This window comes from Ambystoma mexicanum, chromosome 11, assembly GCF_040938575.1.
Source record: "Ambystoma mexicanum isolate Mex_15411 chromosome 11, UKY_AmexF1_1, whole genome shotgun sequence".
Taxonomy (NCBI): domain Eukaryota; kingdom Metazoa; phylum Chordata; class Amphibia; order Caudata; family Ambystomatidae; genus Ambystoma; species Ambystoma mexicanum.
Window position 1 is genome coordinate 590732117 of NC_090934.1, and position 24693 is coordinate 590756809.

A 24693-nucleotide genomic window follows, 5' to 3' on the forward strand; every position below is an offset into this window, starting at 1 on the left:
CCATAGAGGAACAGCAGTGCCTGATGATCAGTCACTACTGTAAATGGTTTTCCATACAGGAAGAGGTGGAAATGCTCACAAGCCCACACCACTGCAAGTCCTTCCTTTTCCACCTGCGAGTAGGCCTGTTCTGTCTTTGAAAGGCTCCGCTGGCATAGGATACAATGTGTCTCGTGATGCTGTCTTTGGTGTCAATCTGCGTCAGGATGGCACCTAGGCCAACCGGGCTAGCGTCCACCACCAGCTCTGTGTCCCGCTTAAAATTGAAGTAGGCCATGTTTTTGGCATCCGATATGCGTTGTTTGATTGCTTGAAACGCCTGAAGACACTCCTCTGTCCAAGTGAAATAGGTGTTCTGTTTTGTGAGGGCTCTGAGGGGCTCATTCACAGAGGCGGAGTCTTGTATGTAGCGCGTGCAGTATCTGGCAAGCCTGAGGAAAGGAATGAGGAAAGAACGAAGATCTGACACATTTTTAGGCGGCTCAGCTTCATTTAGTGCCGACTTTTCAGGGTCTGGTGTCATGCCATCTGAAGAGAATATATGTCCGAAGAACCGGAGCGTTTGCTTCCTGAACTCGCATTAGTCTTTGTTTAAGGTGAGGTGGGCCTCCTCTAGAGCCATGCAGGCACGTGCAAGAATATTTCATGCTGCTTCTGGTCTTGTTTGAATACCAATATGTCGTCGCTATAATTCAAGCAGTTAGGTATGTGTTTTATTATATTGTGAATTTATTTTGGATTAAAAGATTTCTGCTGCTAATGAGACTCCGAAGCTGAGTCGTTTATACCTGTATAAACCTAGATGGGTGGTGAATGTGGTGATGTATCTAGAGTTGTTGCTTAGCTCCAGTTGATGATATCCCTTGTTGAGATCTAGTTTAGAGAATGTAGTGGCACCATTTAGCAATGCATCATGTCGGTAATGATAGGGGCCTGGTGTCATTCTCGCAGAATGGCTTCATTTGGCCTGCACATGTCCACGCGTATGCGTATATTTGTTGAGTACTTCTTCGGCACAAGGACGATTGGTGTTACCCACGGGGTGGGTCCCTCTACTGGTTTGATAATGTCTGCTTCAAGGAGTTTTAGGAGTTCTTCAACAAGCTTCTGTATGTTTATCAGGATAACTCGATAGTGTTGGGCTACTCGCTGAACTCTGGGGTCAAAGTGCAGGTCTATTTGGCGTCCCTTTAGTTTCCCCTGGCCTTTGAACAGAGTTGGGAAGAGTTGTTCAATTTTCGCTGTCGGGTCCAGATATTTGTGGACCATCAGTCTGTATAATACATTGATCAGACTCATGTCAATTGCTGCCTTCTAGCTTAGAATGCAACCACTTTCTTTGGCGGCCTGCAGTACGTGAATGGGGATTCTCTTTGACTGTCCTTTATATGTTCATGATGCCATAAAATACCCCTTGCAGGGTAGCGGTGTCTTTGCTGGTTGGAGCCGTGGGGCTTGTGGTATGCTGTTGTACAATTCCTCACTAATTATGAATGATGAGGGGTGGGCTGTGCTCCTTTGCTGTTGTGTTGCCAAGTGTGTACAAATATCCTTTCCTTCTCAGTTCCTCTCAATGTTTTTCACTCCTCCTTGTCTCTTCTCGGGATGATGCACTTGACCTGCTGTCCGATTGCGAGTGCTCAACTAAGTAATGTACATATCACCTGGGGCATCTTCTCAATCTCGTCGGTGTTGGTTTGTTCTCCATCCAGTCACTCAACGCTCTATCAGGTTGCCTTCTCTCTGGTTTCTCCTCTTTGGGTGTTTGTGGAGAAGGTTTGAATGTCCGGTTGGATGCCCTAAGGGGGCTTTGCACCAGTCTGTCCCTTCCAGAGGATTGTCTTCCTTGATGAGTACTCAGAGCCCACTGAAAGTATCTTTCAAAGGAGAAATTGACTTGCTTTTTCAGACACTAATCATTAATCTTATGTCTGTATTTTGGACAATTTGCTGCCTAACAAGAAGTCCCTTAGCAAAACCCATGTTAATGGAATTGCAGTATTGCAATCTCGAATTGATAAGTAACACTACCAGCCTAGATCTATCTCATCTAGGGATGAAATCCAAAATTGATTTTTGACAGTAACGTTGGTGAAAGACAGATTTAACTGCTGCTTGATCTTGGGCCAATATTGACATTTCAGAATCTAACATAAGACCCAGATGTTTCAGTATCTTCAATGGCTACCAAAGAAAATAATGTTTGTCTTTCCAGCATCCATCTGCAGATTGTTGCCCCGCATCTAATCAACTACTGCAAAGTCTTTCTCAAACCAGGCATTAATCCACCACAGAATCAAGCACAACACATCTTTGATTTCTTTTTGAGTTCCCCAAAAAATTAAATCCTGCTCCGTATTGCTGATTAGCTACAAGCTCTGCTAGGGACATGCAACCAATGGGAAACAGGAAAACAATTTCCTTACCTCTTTCTTAGTTATTTCCCTTACTGTTGTCCTTGTACTGATTCTAGGGTACAATGGTGAACTTTCCACTTAGTTATTATTTGGCTGGTGATCAAGAGGAAGCATTCTGTATAGTCATGACTTCTCGCTTGGAATCCTTAGTCTCAGCACTGCCTTTTCTTACTAGTGAGATAAACAAATTGCCAAGTGCTTGAAAAAGACACCCACCAGTGAGGAAGTGGAAGGATCTGCTTAGTGGGGAATTTGTCTACCGTCAAGCCATCATCTGAGGAAGAATGGTAACTTGTCTACATACCAAAGTATTTGCACCAAAATCATTGGTGAGAAAATTGCCTCAGGGTATATGCTTTTGATCTTATCCCAGTCACAATCTTCAGCCCCTGCAGGACATGGATTCCTCAGATGCTGTTCACTTGTCTATTCTTCCATGCTGAGACCATCCACTGAGGCCACTACAGTAACTTAGATTGCCCTTGGAAAGGAGAACAACAAAGTAAGGATGGTGAGGAAGGCTTTGCTCGGGACTAGGATCTCATGGGAAATGGAAAACATGTTAAAAAGACATGGGAGCTGATATTCGAGTTGCCCATAATTTGGTGGCGGGACCTGTTATGTTTCCACTTCAACGTAGAGAGGTTCCTGCCACCAAATGTTCCTCATTTGCAGAGCAAAGCAAAAGGTAAGTGTAAAAAGGTGTTGTGCATGATTGTACAGCACCCTCTTGAGCGCCGGCTGCCATGAACACCTGATAGGCAGCGTTTACAATGGATTCCCATGGAGTCTGCCAACATTTGTTGGTGCAAAAAGCCAGCAGACTCAATTGAAATCTCCAGCATTTGAGCATGCATGCTGGCGCAATCGCTGGAGTGTTTGTATGGCAGAGAGGAAAGGGATGGAGGAACCGTAAATTACAATTCACTCCTCCTCTCTACCGTAACAATGAATGTAAATGAGCAATAACAGAAGGAAATGCATAAACACCTGTTGCAAGTCTTTTACGCATTTTATTTCCATTACGGCTCAACCAAAATGAGCTCCAAAATGTTGAGGGAAGAATGGGGGAAGTAAGGTAAGTTGGAGATTCAGATGACCCCTCTCCACAACTCCCGAAAGGGTCTCCCCACATAAAAAACGTAAAAGAAATTAATTTGAAAAAATAAAAAAGTATATATTTTTTCTGATTCCACATAAAAGTAAATCCACTCTTGCAGCATATGACCATTTTGATCCCCATTTCCCGCATGAAAGCACCTACTTACATGGCCTGAACTGAAGACCAGGGAGACAGGATCTGCCATGCCAAGGTTGAGAGTTCTAACCGGGTAAACGCAAGAGAGGTCGCTCCTTTTGAGCATCAGGATAAAGAGGACTCCTGCACAATAAAAAAAAAAGCATATGAATTACTAGGTGGGCGACAAACCACTCCAACAGATGTAGCAAGCTTTTCTGTGAGAGGGAAAGAACTGTCATGTGCACATCCATAAAGCTACATTTGATCTATTTCCAAGAAAACAGTAACTGTGTGTAAGTACTTTAACATTCCAACAAATATTTGTGTAGGGGTACATGCCATTGGATCAAATTCACTGAGATGGTCACATGTATTCACCTTTACTAGTACCCAGTGGGGGACAATCAGATTGTAACAAATTAACTGATTGGCCCTCCCTGGGTCATTACCAGAACAAGAAAGGCTTACCTGATTATGAGGGGCACGTGCCTGCATCCCTCGAGTTCCATCCCTTTTCTTCGACTGGCTGCCATGGAAAGGGAGAAAGGACTACGTGTAGCCTCTTCACCCCAAATCATGGCAGCCATTTTGTTTGTTTTCCTTTTTTGTATAGCTTTTGAATGGCCCCCATGTAAAGGGAGAAGGGACTAGTCCCTTTTCCCCAATCCCTGGTGGCCATTTTTTTGCTTGTTTTTCTCGAGTTGAGAAACATTTGCAAAATCATTTCTCAACTCCAGAGAAATTACTATTAGGTACCTGTACAACATGCTGGGGTACTAGTATAGGTTTAAAGGTCAAAAGAGTCCTTTTTCCAGCCTTGCACTACAACTCTTTGGCGAGCCTTTTATTGTTATTGTAAGTGTTGGTTGTTGTTTTTTATTTTTCAAATTTTATAATTTCCGCTGGGCTGCACTATGGTTTCCTAGTCTCAGGCTGATCAGACTGTATAAAGAAGTCAGCATGTGATTCTTTAAAAAGATGGAAACCAGTTAGATTGCGCCCTCAGCACATTTCTTTTTGTAGAAAATAAAGAGAGAAAGTCAATTTTCTTTGATTCATCCGTGGTTTTTAATTTTTGTTTTCAAGTAACGTAAACAACCATATGCCCTCGACACGTGTTTCACTGTCTTTTTGTGTTGTCAGACAGTTATTCAGGAGGGAAAAGAAGCCTTTTTATTGGCTTTGTATTTCACAAACATTTATCTTAAAATAAAAAGATTGCAGTTTCACTCTTGTGCCTTTTATTGTGTTGTGAGCACCTACACATACTTTGTCCTAAATGTTTTAGCCAAAACCAATGCATCTTATTGTTGACCATTTATATTATTGATAACATTTGTGTAATAAAAGATATAACGAACAGTGACCATTAGTATAGACCATTTAAATGGGCACTCACTTTTTTAGAAGCACTCTGTTACGGTTCCTTATAAGTTTATTTCTGTGTTCATGTGAGAAAGTTGCCTGAGAGCACGTTTCCGGCTCTCAGTTTCTCTCAGTTTCCAAGTTGGTAAACTTCGGGAGGGAGAACAGAAGACTCTGAGTTTAAACATTCTCTCTTCTCTTCATTTCTACTTCCGGTAGCATGATTTAGAATTAGCTTGTGCGCTAATAAGTTTAAGCGGGCGAGAAAGGATAACTTGCTGCGCTTACCTGTACGTTTGCTTTGCGATCCTTTCAGATGCGGGATTGGAGGCGGCTTGATAACCTACGAACTAGTGTTTACTCTTCCGTATTATGTTCCGTTTGGAATCGCGGTCATGTGATATTCATTGCCCCGTGACCGCAGTTCTCCATTTTGGATCAGGACTATTTAGATTTCTAACATTTTTCGTTTTTTTTTATTCGTATGCTGTTGGTTTCAGTCTGTCTGGGTAATTTTAATCATGTTATGTTGATATTTCTTGGTTGTATTTTTAGTTATACTTCATAGTTGCATTATTTACCTGTTTTTATATGCGAGTGTGCCATTTTGGATTGGGAACTGATTTATTTCCCTATATTGTTATTGTGCATTGATATGTTTTCATTTAAAGGTTTTATGAACTCAATATTGGTTTGGCAAATGATCTTTGTAAGAGGTGCTTAACAGAAATAGAAATAACATCTTAACATTCCATTTTTGTTGAACATATAAACATGTACATTTTCCAACATTTAATGAATTTTGCAGTAATTGTCTCAGGTATTGAACATTTCTCTCTGGGTGAACAATTAGAAATGCTTTCATTACAGAAGGTGAATTAATTCTGCATCTGTGTTCAAACCCATATGGCAACTGTCAAGTGTACAAATCCAATAGGCTTCTCTGGATTTGAGAATTATTTCCAAATTGCCACCTCTCTGTGCCTTGATTATTTTTTCTATTGCAAAGAACTTCATTTCGTTTTTTGATTGGTTTGCATGTTTTGTCAGATGGTGGTATCCTAATGGGTATCTTATGTCATTTCTGTTGATTGCTCCGAAGCGTTTGTTAAGTGACCTCAATTCAGCACTCCAACTAAGTCAATGCCGAGTCTGAGATGCCCAAGGGAAGCACTTAATTATATATTTTTATGACAAGTTCATAGATCTGGATGATAAACCCTTGTATAACGCCCCTCTCTTTGAATCCCCCTGACCTCACTGAGCCAAGAAGTAGGTTTGTTTTACAAATTAAAAGATTTATTTGAAAAATTAAACAAGATATATATCACACTTTTATAAATAAATTAATATTTGATAGCACACTTATGAATATGACAGTGATCAACAATGGATAATATTACACTAGCACACTTTTTTAATTACTTAGGAGTTGGTATAGAGAGGATAAAGTAGCTGAGAATGCTTTTATGGTTTCAAGGAAATGCAATGATGGAAAATAATGCAGCACAGAAATAAACTGAGATGGTTTCCACAAGAGATAATATGATCACTTTTTCTTTTGACAATTTCACTCCCCTCCTATGCAATATAAGGAGATGGAAGGTGAGCACACAATGTTCAGGAATACAATCAAATGCAATACCAATTCAGTTCCCCTAGCATGCTCAGAGCAACAGGGATGATTTTAAAACACAGGCAAGAATACTTTAAATGGGATTTGCAAAGAAGTGAAAATATGCTAAAAATGATTTTAATTCCCTATAGGAGATTCAGGGTAGCTGACAGCTACTTTGAATGAGTTCAGGTCAACACTAGCAATTAATCAGGAATGATTATCAGATTGAAAACGAATTTCAGCAGTTGCAAGCAAAAGACAGCGATTTTTAACGTGTGGTAAAACTGAGCCAAATTGCAATTTGCGGCACTTTTTCCGAGTGCGTCGAGCACAATTACCGAAAAACTACAAGGAGTAGAAAGTCGGGTTTTGGCTTTAAAATGAAAGTTACATTTCGTTCCTAGCACGTATTGTTCCAAAGATAAGGACGATTTTGTGGAGGTAGATTTTCAGAAATAAAGTAAGATTCAAATGGCAAATGACACTTTCACAGGTTTGAAATCACAGAATGGACATACGATTTCTATGGAGTTCTAATTAGGTGGAAATGGGTTGAATTAGATTATTTTAAACTAAGATATTGGTTTGCACAGTTCTGGCTGGATACTCACTCCTAATTCTGGAAGGAATGGGCGTTGTCACAGATCTGGTCAACAGGTTTAGCTGCGGTTCTCTCTGCTCTGCTGGTCTGGATCTCTGGTTCTGGCAAAAGTTCTGGCACTGCACAGCGGTCTGGTCTGGTCTCTGGTTTTGGCAAAAGTTCTTGGCACTGCACAGCGGTCTGGTCTTGTCTCTGGTTTTGGCAAAATTCTTGCCACAGCGTTCTAGCCAGAATCACACAGCTCGCCCGGCTGTTGAATGGTTTGGTTAGGTTGCAGGATTCTGAGGCCTCTGGAAAGGATTCAGCTTGTGGACTAGGCCTTTCTGCTACAAATTCTGGATATTGTCTGGTCCAGCAAAGTGCATTGCAAGAAAGTGGAAAGTGACTGTGTCTCCTTGAGTCTCAGTGGCTTTTTTTATGTCTTTTGAAAGTGGGTGGGAAGGCTGACTTTCTATGCCCAGCCCTCTGAGGATCCTGATAGGCTATATGATTCTCTGTCGCCTGACTGGGGAACTGAATTGTGAGTCATCCGGCATCCTTTTTATGGCATACAGAAACAACACTCCCCTTGTCACTTTGCACACAAATCTATTTTTGACTTAAATGCATATTTATCTATGTACAATTTTTCTGATAATATATGTCAAGTTAAGATATTTTCTGTAGCACCAAACCATCCGATCCCTGTCTTTGTAAGATGTTGTGTTCACTTCTGACAGAATTCTGCCCTTTCCAGAATTTACACAAATGTGCGCAAGGAATATGGGCATCAGATGATGAAGTGTCAGATTTTTAACATACATACCTTTGGAGTAATACCCAATTTTCCGCTAATACCCCCCCAGAACATACCACAGAGTCCTAACACCTCTTAAAATGTGCACAGAAAAATCACAGGAATAATGATATTAATTATATAATTTTGACAATTTCGTACTATGAATTAACCATCTTTTTAAAATTATGCTCTGGCCCAGATGGGTGTGGTTTAGGTTCCAAAGCACATGGGGGGATTTCTGTCTGTCCCCGCCTCCAAGCTCAGCTGGCTCACAGAGGCAGTGCTCCTCCCAGTTCCTTCTGAGAGGAAGCCATTTACGACCCCCTGATTTAGCATTTGCCTGAGCCAAGGAAAGTTCATTGTTCTGTTTCCTGTAGTCCTCGCTACTCCTCCCCTAATTCAATCAAAGAGGTGTGATCTCCTTTTGGTGGGAACAGCAGAAGGCAGCCAGGCCTGTGAATGCAGTTGCTGGGCAAGTTTCAACTCCTGTCAGGGGTAGTTGCCGGGCAGAATTCAATCTCTTCAAGCCAGGCTTCAGCCAAATGTCACTTTTGTTCCAGTTTTTCTTCATTCAAATCAAACTTACAATTTTGACAATGCAGCTAGAACGCTGATTCTAAGTTCAATTACTATGACATTTAAACAGTTGCAACTTATATGACACTCAAAAGTAGGTCACTCATTTATTTTAAACATTTCGATTTTAGTGGCTTTAATCCCATTTCACTTAAGCTGCCGACATCCACAGCTCAGCCAGTTTTGTTATGAACATTATTTTAGGCTCTTCATTTTTCCAGATTTGGTATGCACACAAAACTTCATTCTACCAGACGTCTGCTGGTGTTCAGTAAGATTTTTTAATATCTTGCAATGTTTGAAATAGGCATTTTGAGCTTGAATTCAGAGAAACAAAGGTGATTTTAAAGTGTTTTTTGAGCGAACAGGTGCTGCTGTTTTTCCTTTGGCACCACGTTTCACTCATGGCGCTTCTGGCCCATCACGCTCGCACTGGTGGGTGGCAGGTCAGGCGACCATTTTGGTGTGTGCAAAAACTGCGCGGTTTTCCTGGATTCTGGTGCCAATGTGGGCTTTTTGGCCATCTTGGATTTTCTAAGCCCACAGCACCAAATGTTGCAGCATAATAACTTGAACGTGGGTCGATACACCTAACAAGTTCTTGAATTCTTGTTTTGAGTTTCCTCATTGTACTTCATACATACATTTTGTTACAAATGCACATGATAGCATAGACCACTATTTTTGTGTTACAGTTCATGAAGTCCTTAATTTTGTGTTGTTTGCCGTTTGGCAGGGTAATGCTTTGTTTCCCATTTTCAGAGTGTGGGCAACTAATGCATGTCCCACATTTGTAATTTCCCTTGAGGGGTGTTCTGTCCCATAGTTGTGGTAGTCCTTCTTTTTCTGTCATGCCTGCGCCATGGGCGCATCCATTTACGCTCAATTTGGACTATATGTTTATCATTTATTTACAACAGACTCTTGGATCCATCTATATTTACTTTGGGAACTTTATTTCCCATTTGCGAGACTTTGGTGCTTTATTATTATTTCCAACAAACTACGCATACCATAATGCACCTGGCTACAAGCATCGATTCCTGGCTGTTCCTATTGTTTATCAAAGGAACTACACCCCCCAGAAGCCCTAGGGACTTGCCCTGCTTCCACCAGCCCAGGAACAGAAAGGGAGGTGGCCGATTGCCTGCAGGTGTGCTTCGCCAGGTGCAACCAATTAGCCTGCCCCTGTGCTGGGCTAGGCAGTATAAAGGCTGCTGCCTGCAGTGGCTCAGCCTCTTGCATCTGAGAGTCCTTCCTCCACCTTTTGCATCTTCCTACGGATCTTGTATGCTGCTTACCTTCACTCCTGCTTGGACCCTGCCTTGTTGCTTGCTCCACCCTGCTGCCTCCAGTCATAGCCTTCCAGGCTCCCTGCCTCACAGCCCTGCTCCTCTGGGCTCTCTACATTGCAGCCGATCACGCTCTGCTGCCTTCCAGCCTCCGCCCTTGCCCTGCCGGGCTCTCTACATTGCAGCCGATCACGCGCTGCTGCCTTCCAGCCTCCGCCCTTGCCCTGCCGGGCTCTCCACATTGCAGCTGATCACGCTCTGCTGCTTTCCAGCCTCAGCCCTTGTCCTCTGGGCTCCCTGCTCTGCAGCCTGCCTCACTCCGGCTGCCTACAGCCCTTGTCCTCTGGGCTCCCTGCTCTGCAGCCTGCCTCACTCCGGCTGCCTACAGCCCTTGTCCTCTGGGCTTCCTACTTTGCAGCTTATCACGCTCCGCTGCCTACTACCGACCTTTTCCGCTGGGTTCTCGGTCTAGCAGCCCTCTACAGTCCTCTGCTACCTTCTACGTTCAGCGGCCCTGTCCCTCAGGGTTCACTCCTTACTGCCCGGCCCTTACGGGATCCTTGCTGTGCAGTCTGCTTTACTCTGCTGCCCTAAGCCCTTTTCCTCTGGGCGTTCTACCTTACAGTCCTACTCCTGTGGGCTTACTCATTGCTTTCCTGCTCCTCTGAGCTCTCAACCTTGTTCCTTACTGTCCTCTGCTATCCTATCCTGTTACACGACTTTCCTTTCATTTCCTTCTGCTAGTTTGCTATCACCTCCTTTCCTAGATTTGTCTGTAGTATCTTCTCTTGTACTGTTTGTAGACCCTTTTGTACAGAGCTTGTCTGTTGGTTCCCATCGGTCAACCTCTGCCCCTTGCCTTGTCCTGTTTCTACATTACAGACACCCAGAGCTGCTGTTCCAAGTCATGAGCAAACAGCGTGGGCCTCTGTTATAGCAAACTGTGCAGAAGGCTAGAGTATTTCCAAGGTTCGTGGAATACTCTTTTCCTATATCTGCATACACCCCAAGAGGGTATTCATTCTGTATCTTTTCCCTTGCTACTCTTGCCTACTCTTCGTTCTCTTTCCTTTCCGCTGTGTGTGTTCTTATCTGTCCACTTTATTTGGCACAACCACCCAAACCCTTTCTGGGTGTCCTGTGCCAGTCTTAATAGAGTGCCACTCCTGACATTTTGTCTTTTTGATGTGAAATGCGAATGACTCAATATGTCCTTTAGACTTTTTGCTTTTTTAAAAGTAATGTGGACTTCATCCTCAATGTATCTTGCAATATCTTTGCCCATTTTTAAGATGTGCCAATTTTTCTTTAGAATACTTTGTATTTGCTTTGCATTTGAACTGTATGAAGTAATGAATCTGAGTCTTTGCTGTTGGTTGTCATTGGTCCCAACTTGTTTGTTAGTAATTCTGTTCTTGGTTTTGTTTTAGTTTTATTATAAGTCGTTTCAGGTGTTTGTTCTTGTAGCCTCTTTCTTTAAATTTATCCATTGCCTTTTTGCATGTTTTTCATATTCTTGTAGTTCTGAGCAATTCCTTTTTATTCTCAACATTTCGCCATACAGTATGGTCCTTATTATATGTTGTGGATGATGGCTTTCTGCATGTAAGATTGTGTTTCCAGCAGTTGGTTTGACGTATAGTGTGGTCATTATTCTTCCATTTTTTATATATATTTCCAAGTCTAAAAATTGTATTGAATTGGGACTTTGGTTGATTGTAAATTTCAGATTGTATTGGTTGGTGTTAAGGTAATCAACATATTTGTTTAGAGCTTCTGAATTGCCATTCCAGATCAGAAGTATATCGTCGATATACCGGCCCCAATACATAATGTTGTTAAATTTGGTAAAGGCTTCATGTGTCCAGGCATGTTCTAATTCAAAATGTCCAACGTATAGGTTGGCATAAGCTGGTGCAAATGTCACTCCCATGGCAATCCCCTGTTTCTGAATCTCTCTATGCACAGACAAAAAGGCACAGAGGGTGTGAATTGAATCATGTATTCAGTGCACCTCTCCTCCTTAACTGCATCCACGGAGGATGCATGCGTCCTCTCTGAGCATTGACAGATCCTCTACAGGCTACATTTGGAGTCACTTGACAGCATCTTGGATAAGCGGATACCGCCATAGTTGTGTTCACCCAGACACGCAACTGCACAATAATGTATCCAGTGCACACTTCCAACAATGATGGTTCTGCCAGCAAGAATGGAGATTTATCACCAACTTGCTCAAGAGTCAGTTGACCAATCTTGGATAAACTGCTATAGCAGTGAGTCTGCACTCCATAACACACACTCACATATGATCATTCATTTTTCAAAAAATATGCATCTTATTCATAATCAAAGGAAATGGAACTCTCCCAGTTGTACAGACAAATTGAACAATTTCCAACATTTGCGTATTAACTTATAGAACCCATGCGTATATTACTACCTCAACCCCACCATGGATGTCATTTGGGGGTTGCCAGGGGTTGCAAGAGTGACCCCTGGTGTTTCCCCAACTACCCCTGGCATCGCCTTTGTGACCCCTGTGTTTTAAAATAAAATAGTTTGTTGTTTTCAACAGGGGACTCCTGTTGAAAACAACAAACTATTATCTTTAAAGCTCAAACTCCTGCAGGCATGGTCACGGTGCTGGCGGCTGATGCTGGTGCGTCTGGGGTGTTTTTGACTTGCTCATGGTTGATGTAGGGGTTACAGTAGGATTGTAGACCATGGTGTGGTGGGCAGGGCTGCCAGCGCAGTCTGCGCTCTGTTGGGAGGTCCCAGACTAGGACTTGTGAAGGGATTTATAAGAGCAGTGAATCGCAATATCTTCCACTGTCTGCCCTGAGCAGACGGCAGTGGTTTTGAGGGCGGAGCAGGCCAGGGCCGGTGATCCCCAGTGTGGCACAGAGGCTTGTTAGAGTGACTACAGGCATGCCAGGGCTGGTGGAGGCCGGAGACTGGGAGGATGGAGCCAAGTCAGCTAGCCTGCCAGGCAGTGGTTGCAGACCCTGGGCACCGAGTGGAGCAGGTGGAGACATTGAACCTCAGGAACATGCAGAGACCCTGAGGCTTCAATAGCCAACCTGAATAAGTAGTACTTACAATTAAAAAGTATAATTGTAGTTTGCATGATAAGAGAAAGTCTTATCTACATTGATGGGGCTTTTGTAACTGTGCCTGGCACACCTCTCATTGGTGATTCACAAATGTGGCTTTTTTGTTTCTCTAAGTACATGATTTGAATGTATAGATGCAGCCACTGTTGAAATCTGTTTCTGCATAAAGTTGAATGGTGCCTTCATTGGTTTTAGGTTACCATTTATGGAGCACTTAGCCCAGTGAATATTGGCAGAGACTGCAAGCGTGGGCCCAGGTCAGTAAACAGGTTGAAGTATGTTGTGGTTAGTAAAGATGGCCACATATGTGCTTATGTGTTTAATTCGAATGTTAGCACTGGGTGACTATACAGCAGAGGTTGCTGCACTGCAGAATCCACTGATTCCTCTGGGCTATCAGGGAAGGTGGCAGGCTCTCAGTGAGTACTTCTTTTGCATGAGAAAGTCTGCTCCATGAGCATGTCTCCTCTTTGTGAGCAGCACTGACCTAACTTGTAAGAGGATTCAATCCAGCACTACAGCTAAGTCAATGCCTAGTCTGGGATACTGAATGGAAACCCTTATTGATATATCTTTATGTCCAGTTCATGAGTTCTGGATGACTACCCCTATATAACACCCCTCTCTTGGAACCCCCCTGACCCCACTGAGCCAAGAAGTAGTTCTGTTTTGCAAGTTTAAACAGTTTATTTGAGAATGTAAACAATATATATATATATCACACTTTATAATAAATTAATAATTAATATCACACTTCAGAACATGAGCAGTTAACAACAATGGGTAATGTTCTACTAATAAACTGATTTGATTGCCCAGGAGTAGTATAAAGGATGAGGTAGCACGCTTGGGAATAGGAACAGAAGAATAAGGTGGTAGAGAATGCTTTATCTAGTTTCAGATGGATGCAATGTTGAATGAAAATGCAATACAGAAAATACTCAATATGATTTCAACAAAACAATGTAATCACTTTTCTCTGGCAATCCACTCCCCCCCTTATGCAATGTAAGGAAATGAAGAGGAGAGCACACAGTTCTTAGAAATGCAATGAAATGTAATTCAGTTCACCCCAGCAAGCTTATACAACAATAGGAGTTTTGAAACACAGGCAAAATGCTTTGAATATGGTGACAATGCAGCGAGAAATATGCTGAAAATACTTTTAATTCCCTTCAGGAGGTTCAGGGTGAGTGGTATCTAGTTAATATGAGTTCAGGCTCACTTTAGCAATGATTCAGAGATGGTGATTAAGAGGCAAACAAATTTTTAGCAAGGAAAGAGATGACTGCTGATGGTTACACGTGGCTGGATTTTTAACCAAATCGCAAATCGCGGTAGAATTCGCAGGTAAAAAGTATAAGGAGTAGCAAGTCGGTTCTAGCTTGTTGAAAAGCTGAGATTCTATTCTAAGCTTTCAGAGGAAAGTTGAACCAAGTTCCTAGCCCAAATGGTTCCAGAGATACGGACGATTAAATAAAGGTAGTTTTTCGGATTTGAAATTTTAAAAGTTCAATGCGACAGGTTTCAGCTTGCAGCTAGAAAATGACAGGTGACAGTTCTACTTAGGTTAAATAGATTGAATTATATTATATTAAACTAAGGGATAGGTTCTGAGTTTTGCTGAGTACTCACAAGAGATTTTGGACAGGAAGGCGACTTTGTCACGGATCCGGTCACTGCGCACAGCACTTCACAGCGATCTGGTCTCCGGTTCCGAGTACAGCTCTGCTTTCTGGGTCACCGGCACTGCTCCTGGATCTTGGGTTCTGCTGGTCTGGTCTAGCACCGGTCTGCACGGCTCCTAGTCCCGCTTTCTCCGGACACAGCAATGTTCTATGCAGGGAATTCAAACAGCTCGCCCGGCTGTTGATAGTCTGCAAATGATTTTTGGGCCTGCTGACAAATACTTTTGCTTGCAGTGGGCCTTCTTGGTTCAAAGTTCTGTAGTCTCTGTTTAGCTTGGAAGTCTAAGTGTAGGATCTCTGGATGTGAAGTCGTAGGTCAGCATGCTCCGCAGCAAATGGAATTGAATGTCTCTACCTGTCCCAGCAGTCTCTTTTTATGTGTTTTGAAAGTGGGTGGAGAGGCTAGCTTTCTAGGCCCAACCCCTTCAGAGTTCTGATAGGTTGGAGAATTCTTTGCGTTCTCACTGGAGAACAGGATTGTGTGTCAGAATGATGTCATTTAATGGCTTGCAGAAAGGACACTCCCCTGTCAAATTACACACAAATCTATATTTGACCTAAAGACATATTTCATAGATACACAGTGGTTTGAAATTACATACACCCATCACGGATCACATGAGGTATACTCTGTTCAAACTCTGATGTTTCTAAGAGCTCGCATTCAGAACTGGCAACATTTTGCATTTTTTAACTGGTTTTGCAACATTGGTTTTTCATTAAAAATTATACACATATACACGGCCTGTCCATACATACTCCAGTAAATTCCCATGTCTCTAGCTTAAACACAGAGTCTGTGGTGTCAATAAATAGCGGGGTTTTGCCCCAGAACATCACACAAATTCCCAAAGCGTCTTAAAACTTGCACCGAAAAATCACAAGAATTATGGTATCATTTAAATAATTTTGACAAGTCCGCACTGTGAGTTATACATCTTTCTTAGAATCATATTCTGGCCAACAGGGGTGTGTCTTTTCAGGTCACATGGTATAGAAACCAGTTTATCCAGTTTCTGCCAACCTCAGAGACCCTGCCCCTCCCAGCTTCTGCCAAGAGGAAGCTGTTTTACGGTCCCCCAATAAACCATCTGCCTGAGTCAAGGCAGGGCTTTGTTCAAAAGGAAGCCATTTACAACCACCCTAATAAACCATCTGCCTGGGCTCTTTCTTTAGTTTCTTGCAATCCTCTGGTAATTCAATCAGAGAGTGTGTGACCTCCTTTTGGCAGGAGCAACAGAATGCAGCCAGGCCTGGGAATGCATTTGTTGGGCAAGCCCCCACTCCTGTTGGGGGTAGCTGTCTGGCAGAATTCCAGTTTCCTTAAACCAGGTTTCAGGTAAAATGTCACTTTTTGTTCCCCAGTTTAAGTCAAGACAATTTTTACATATGCAGCTAGAATGCTGATTCTAAGTTCAAAACTATGACATTTTAACAGTTACAAACTATGTGACACTCAAAAGTAGGTCACTCAGTTAATTTAAACATTTTCGATTTTTGGTAGTTTTAAATCCAGTTTCAGTTAGGCTGCTGCAGACCTGCAGAGCTCAGCCAGTCTTGTTATGAAATTTTTTTTGCGGCTCTTCAACATCCCAGATTTAGTATGCACACATACTTCATTCTGCCAGATGTCCGCTGGTGTTCAGTGAGATTTTTGGATGTGTTGCAATGTTTGAAAATAGGCATTTTGAGCTGGCATTCAGAGAAACCAAGGGTAATTTTAAAGTGCGGTTTTTCCTTTGGCACACATTTCACTCATGGCACCCGGCCCATCCTGCTCGCACTGGTGGTATTCGTGTGCACAAACTGTGTGCTTCTCCAGGATTTTGGCGCACATGTGGGATTTTTGGCCATCTTGGATTTTCTAAGCCCACTGCACCAAATGTTGCAGCATGATAGATCAAACGTGGGTCAGGACACCCAACAAACTGTATGTAAGTACCTCCTCTGCTCTGAAGGGGGCACTGCTCTGCCTGATGTTCCACTGGGTGTGGGCAGTAAGCTCACCTGTCCCGTGGGTATCTCATCTCTGCTGGTACATTTGCTTATGAGTGTTAGAGTCAGACTGCCCTGTCTGTGAGTACATCTGCTCTACATGCGAGTGCCCTGCTTTGTGAGTACATTTGCTCTGTCTTTAAGGAGGCCTTTCAAGTCATGAATTGGGGCGTAGAGTTGGTGGCACCTCATCCCTAATTATTCATCATTGGGTTTTTGGGGGAGGGTTAGAAGTAGAGATAATTACCAATTTCGCTCACTTCCTAGACCTGCTTTAAGGGCCACTTTCTCTGAGAATAGTTCTATCAATGCACCACAATCCGGAGCTGTGGCATTACCTCCAATGTCAGAACTGGGTACAACAGCTTTGCCAGTGGACCACAGCTCTCACATACGTGTCAACAATGCCCGCCCATACACAGCTCTGCCAATGCACTTCAACCCTGGCCCTCAGGAAACCCTGTCACTTCCCCAACAGGGACCCACACCTAGCTATGCGCAACACACCTCTATTGCCATAAACAGCACCCCAAAGTAATCTAGCACTTCTCACACACAGAGACCTCTGTCAGTGCACCTCCATCATGACCTCATGCTGCCAGTATTACACCAGCATTAGGGGTGATTGGCCATTTCTCAATCCTGATTGTCAGAACCATCTGGTGTTAAATTTCTTCGATATGAGCCACGCATGACTCTGCCAGTGCATCTCAATCATGACGTGCATCACCCTCTACTATTGTTTCACTGATGCCACCCACAGTCCTATCAATGCATTTCGGCATACTTCAACAGTGCGGGCAGCTCACAGCTCTAATAATGCAAGCAGTGATCTGCCTTGAACTCTTAGGCGTTGGCATCAGCATCCCCTTTAAACTAGCACTTGCCCGAATAAATTATGCTAGCACTGGATCACTTAGTATTGCTAACACACATGAAGCAACCCCGCACATCCTCTGTGTTTTTATAATTGGATTTCCATGCACAGCTCTTACAGTGCACCTCAGTCCTGATCGTCAGCATCGCTGTAATTCCAGAATTAAAATCTGCACACCACTCTTTCAACATGACCCAACCCCGACCTACAGCAACACTGGCTGCTTCAGTCTGGCCCCACACTTTACTAAACCCCAATGTTGTTTTAAGCCCCTCCCTGCTGTTCCACAGGGACGTCATTTCACCAAAATGCCAGGGGTATTGGAAGTGACATCACATGACCTTTGACCTCTGTTGACATCACAGGAAGTGATGTCATTTGACCCCCCCATACCTCAAAGTGACATCACGGGAAGTGATGGAGCACAATCTTTCACCCCTTGACAAAACAGGAAGGGACATCACATATTGTTCCTAAGTAAATTCCAGAAAATATGGTTGCATATCACTATAATGTTATATACATTTCATACAAGACTGGATCACCATATGTATCGTTAATATCAGTGTGTATAGGACCATATTACCAAATTACTGTGAATGCAAGCAGACGTCCAAGGCCAAATGATAATGATATGTTATTATATAGTACTAACGCTGAAGCGCTTTATATAGATCAAATATACATACAATATCACCCAACCTGTGTTGGTACTTGTTGGGGCTTGGAGGACCCTAAATGAGACACGGACACCAGCGTAGGATATCACAACCTTCTTTATTGAAATACAAACTGCTAGTGCCGTTCCCTCGGCACCGCCTTCCTCCTCCTACGTTACTTCCCCCCGTGACGTCTCCCCAGTCTGTGAACTGCCTTAAAGGGGCAGCCACTCATAACAACACCCCCGGACAAATGTCCTTACAAGTAACGTGACCTTGGCCAACTGATAATGGTGTTAACACTCCTCCACTAACCAGGGAGGTCTCCTGATGCTCCTCTGGGGCCTTCCTCGCGGCTCTGGGTGTGAGCGGCCGCCAGTGTCTCCCTCAGGGCTGACCTGACATGGGACCTCGGGTACGAGGGGGACCCACGCTTCATCATGAATGTCTATGTATCCTGGGTCAGGATCCTCAGGAGGTGGCCCGTCTTCTGCTCTTCTCATGACATGCTTAAATCTTGAGCTGTTGCAAGTCACTTCTTGTTTTCAATTCGCAGCTGTTATCATAGTTCCTTTTACCGCGATTACTTAAAGCGGCTCGGGTGAGAACTGCGAGTCTGTCTTTTTTGTTACCGCTCTTTATACCCACAATTCATCTATTTGGAATTCCTTTGACTGTGCTCTCCTCCTTCTGTCAGTCTGCTCCCGAGTTCTCTCTTTGGTTTCTTCATCTCTTTTGATGACTTACTGGTCTGCTTCAGGCCGCCTCGCTGGATTGTTGACGATTCTGGTCCTGACCTGATATTTCATCATGAGCTCTGCTGGGGTTCTGTTGGTGGCTTCATGAGGCGTGTTTCGATAATCTCTCAACATTCTTCATAACGCTTGATAAGGGTCAGTCCCCTCTAGGCATGCTCTTTGTATGGTCTTTTTGATGGACGCCATGAACCTTTCTGCCATTCCGTTCGCTTGCGGCCATCTTGGTGTTACTCTTTGGTGGCGGAACCACATGTGTTTTGGAACACTCCAAATTCATGACCACTGAAAGGAGCTCCATTGTCTGACTTCAGTGTGTCGGGTATTCCCCATTCGCTGAAGACTTCATTGAATGTCACAGCAACATGGGCAAATGCTGTCGATTTGACCCATTTCACAATGGGAAATCTGGAGTGTTCATCGATGAATAATAGTAAGTAGTCTCCTTCCTCCCGTGGTCCATAGAAGTCAACCGCGACTATTTCCTATGGATGTTCCGGGATTGTGGTTATTCTGAGCAGTACTGGCGGCTCAGGGTTTGCCGTGCACTGGCATGCCGTGCAGTTCTTGACCCACCGGTCGACCATATCGTCCATGAAGGGGAACCAGAGATTGCGCCTTAACTGTTTTTTTGTATTCTCTGCTCCACAGTGTCCCTCGTGTGCATTCTTGATGACCTCCAAGCGTAGAGTAGTGGAGATGACTATCTTGCATCTTCGTAACACAATGGATTTGTCTTGAACTGCTAGTTCGGTCTGCACTTCGCCAGTCTCTCAATTTCGTCACGGCATGCGCCTGGGTGTCCTTGAACTGCTCTGCGAAAATCTTTCCATTTGCCGTTTTCTGTCAAACTGATTACTAGTGCCATGGACGGGTCTGCGGCCGACGCAACAGCAATAGTTTCAATGGATATTGCGGGCAGTAATGCATTGGCAGTGACATAGCTAATATATTCCACGTCACCTCGCCGTGGTGTGGGGTTGCCAACCGGATGCCTGGAGAGATAATCTGCTGGGTTGTTCTCACCCCCTGGTCAGTGTATGATGTCAAAATTGTACTCTTGCAGACGGATACCCCACCTCTCAATCCTGGGGGGCATGTTGGTCCATGGATTGTCAAAAAGGGATAGCAAGGCTTGATGGTCTGTGATCAAGGTCAACATCTTTCCAATGATGAAATTATGGAAGTGTTTGCATGCCCAGACAGCTGCCAGGCTTTCTTTCTCTGCCTGGGAATATGCAGATTCTGGTGGTGCTAGGGCTCTGCTGGCATACGCCACTATGTGCCTCGGGTGGGTGTCTTGACCACTGGTTTGCGCTAGAATGGCACCCACACCCACCATAACTGGCATCCACCACTATCTCAGTGTGCCACTCGGGGTCGAAGTATGCCAATTTCCCCGCCTCCGTCGGGGAATGTTTGATGGTGTCGAAGGCTACCTGGCATTCCTCAGACCACGTGAATGTGACATCTTTCTGCAGTAGGCGCCTGAGAGGTTCAGTGATGGAAGCAAAATGTGGAATGTATCGAGCGCAGTACCCAGCCATCCCTAGGAATGATCTGACATCCATTGTCTGAGTAGGTTTGTCCAGCTGAAAGATGGTCGATACTTTATCGGGGTCAGGGGTCATTCTATCTGCTGAGAAAATGTGGTCAAAGAACTTAAGTTTGGCCTTGCTGAATCGACATTTTTCAATATTGAGGGTAAGTCCAGCATCCTGTACAGCTCGGCATGCTTCTCGGAGAGCTTCATCATGTTCACTGCGTGACTTCCCAAAGACTAGAATGTCGTCACTGTAATTGAGAGTCCCTTTGACAGGACGTATGATCTGACGGATAGTTTCGCAAAAGATTTCAGCCGCAGAGGAGATCCCAAAATTAAGCTGCTTGTAGCGGAACAGTCCATCATGAGATGCCAAATGTGGTGATGGGTCGTGAATCAGGGTGAAGCACCAACTGATGGTACCCCTGATTCAGGTCTAATTTCAAGAAGAGGACGGATTTGTTTAGCTGAACTATCATGTCCTCTATTTTGGGTCCGGGGTGTCGCTCTCGCTGTATGGCAGTGTTGGCCACTCTCATGTCCACACATAGTCTCAGGCGACCGCCCTCTTTTGGGACTATTACAAGAGGTGAAACCCATGGTGTCGGTCCCGTGGCTGGCTCAATGATGTTGTTATGTAGTAGTTGGTCTAGCTCCTTCGACACTGCTTCCTGTAGCTGAAATCCTACCCTGCGTGGGTGTTGCGGGACTCGTTGAATAGATGGGTCTATGGGTAGTTTGATCGGTGGACCTTTCAATTTGCCTAGGCCATGACACAGTTGTAGAAATTCTTTGATGATATCATCTTTCGTGATGCCCGTGTTGTCGTGAGATACCATGGTGTGTATTTGTCCTTGCTTGCTGACTTGTGTCTCTGACGATTCAATGACATCTCCTTCTCGTACTGGTATATTGATAAGGCCCAGACATGATGCCGTCTTGTAGCTCAGTAGGCAGCGCCCTTTGGTGGGGCTCCTTATGAGGTGAATGACGGTGTTGGTAGCCTTGTCAGCAAACGTGAGCCTCCTTTTGAATGACCCTATACATTACAGCGGGGCATCCGCTCCCCATTGGTATATTTTTGAGGTTGATGTGTTTAGCGTTGGTTTGTTGCGAAGTAGTTGAAACTCTCTTTCACCCATGATATTTACCGTTGCTCCTGAGTCAATCAGAAAACAGAATTGTTTATTGCAAATGTCTATTGGTTTTCTGGGTGCCTCCTGGGCTTCCTTTTCATCCATGATAAGGTTGACAAACTCATCGTGGGCATATGGGTCATATGCGCTATTATAGTCATAGTCACTCTGTGTTTCGAATGACAGCTCACGTCGTCCTGATGGTGGTCCATCATATTCATCCCTCAATTGCAAGGTTTGTCCTTGTGCCGCGTATTCTTGGCTGTCCTTGTCGGGATATACTTCCTCCACCACTCACACATATCTCCTTGGTCCTTGCTGGTAGAGCCGTGGCTGGTAAGATTGACTTGGGAACATCCTTTGGGTGGGCCTGACCTGCTAGCTTGTACCCATGTGTGGTGTGGGAAACGGTTTTCCTTCCCTGCCTACAGACTGAAAATGTCCTTCCCTGCCACAGTTGCCACATTTTTGGGAGAGGGCAGGGCAGGATACTGCATGCGGAAATGCCATCCCACATCTGTAACATTGTCTTTGCATACGTGGGGTCGATGTACCACTTGAGTTGGTGCTTCTGTCATAGTTCTTGAAGTTCCCAGCATGGATTGCCGCTATGATGTCACTCTTTTAGTGTTTTACAGTCGTGTTGCTGGCCATGTGCGTGGCTTGTTTTTCGACTCTCTCGAGTATGCGTGCCATTTCACTCACTTCTTCGATAGTAACAGGTTTTTTTAGAAGTTGCTTCTGTAGGGTAGATGACACGCAGCCCTCGATTACTCTGAGTCGAAGTGCTTCATCTAGTGAAAACGCGTCAAACTGGCAATGCGCACCTTTGACACAAAGTCTTGTGAGGAATTCATCCACTGTTTCGTCGCTGCACTGTGAGCATTGGTTGAAGACATATCTTTCGTAATCCCTGTTGGGAACGATGACAAGATGTTTGTTTAAGGCTGCTATGAGGCTATCTGTTGGAGGAATTGTTTTGATCAGCATCTTTATCTCTGTACCCGCCGTGTTAATGAACATGCTGCGTAGGCGTGGGGAGGTTTCTTCCCCTGCTGTGTCTATAAAGTTATTGAAGTCTTCCAACCATTCCACCCACCTTGCTCCTTTGTCTGCTTGTGGCATCATGGAGAACGGGGGCGGCATGCACCATGCCGTAGCAGTGGATCTCGTGACCGCTGGTGGTGGTTGCGAACTGGATGTTGCTTGATCCGCTGCGGTACTCATGGTGAAGGCGGTTGGTGCTTCAACAGTTTCATTGCTGGCTGAGATGGCCTGTGTAGTGTGAGTCTCTGGTGCCAAATTCTGGTCTGGGGCGCTCCTGTGCCCATCTGCTGTGATTGTATGGTGGGTGGAATCACCTTGTATATGTTGACACTTGCACGAGGGTCGCGTACTCTGACGAGGAGGAGGGCTGCATCAAAATGAGGAGTAGCCAAAAGAAAATGTTTTTTTTTTCTTTTTCTGTTTGACTGCCAAGCACTTGATGCTATGATGAGGGCCCAGTCATGCTCTTGATGTGGCCGCTCGCGCGGTGGTGTACACGGCGGGATCGCCCGTATATATGAAGATGCGCTCGGATAAACACGGCAGAATCACACGTGTTCTCTCACCCTACGGAGGTGCACATGGAGCGGGATCGCACGTGTGTGAGGGAGGAGGGGCCAGGAATGGCGCTCGCTCAGGCGCGTAGCGAGTTGTAAGAGCGTGGATCCGCGGGCCAAGTGGGATCACTTGTGTGGGAGGAGGAGCACACACAGGGGGGATATCCGGCGTGAAAACAAGGAGGACCGCTGGTGGGAGAAATCCTCGTCGCCTAATGTTGGGGCTTGGAGGGCCCTAAATGAGACACGGACACCAGCGTAGGATATCACAACCTTCTTTATTGAAATACAAACTGCAAGTGCCGTTCCCTCGGCACCGCCTTCCTCCTCCTACGTTACTTCTCCCCGTGACGTCTCCTAAGCCTGTGAACTGCCTTAAAGGGGCAGCCACTCAGAACAGTACTCATTTATCGACCTCTAAAGGGTGAAAGGCTGAGTTGAGGTGTGTAAGAACAGGATAAATCAGTGACTCACCACCTGAAGTGTACCTGGAAATAAACCTTTATGAGTCTATCAATTATTGGATAGAATTCCATAAATACAAATTATGTGTTATTCCTATTCTTTCTTATTTAGCATCACTGCTCAAAGTGATACACCTGTGGAACCCCGTTTTTTTTAACAGGCCTGAACAAGAATGTCAGCCACTCCAAAAATAAAGAGCCACATGACACTGGCCACAGCCCAGGCGCTTAAATTTTTTTTAAAAAGTTCAAAAATATATAATTCTTTTTTCTAGGGGTAGCAAGGGAGATCACAGGGGTAGCAAGGGAGATGATGGGAAGATGAATTTGACCTAACAGAGGCAGATCTCCATGGCATGTATCACAATGGACGCTATACGCCCACCCACCTGCCCACCTTTTTGAGACTTTGTGTACCGCATCCTCACCTATTGAGAGAGGTCGATGGTGGCCCGAGAAGTAACCAAACACTGCAGCAGTTGTCCACTATCACTTCAACCCTTGCCCTGCCTCTCATCACTCATCATTTGTGACTTCCAAAAGTATTTTTTATCAATATCCCCTAAAGCAAGAATTATGTATTCAATTTATATGAGGAGGGGGAACCAAGCTTTGCACCTGTAGAGTATTGAGTCGTACTCACTGTACATTTAAAAACACCCAAGCTCCGAAGAAGGCCCTTTCTGAATCATCCAGTGCAATGAAGCAGCAATGCAGCAACATCTCCAGCATTCCACAGGTGAACCTACTTAATATCCCTGCTACCCATACAGGATTCATGATCTGTACTATGTATAAATGAACTGTATTGCACCGCAGCAGAGGACATCGTATAAGGGTCTATTGCGGCCCCGTTGCTGCATTGTCTCGCTCGGTCTAGCCTGCAATGAAAGGAAAGGGTGATGGCCGCCGGGGTAAACTTTAGGGAAAGGAAAGCAGACGCTTAGGTGCAGCACATATCCTGGCGCT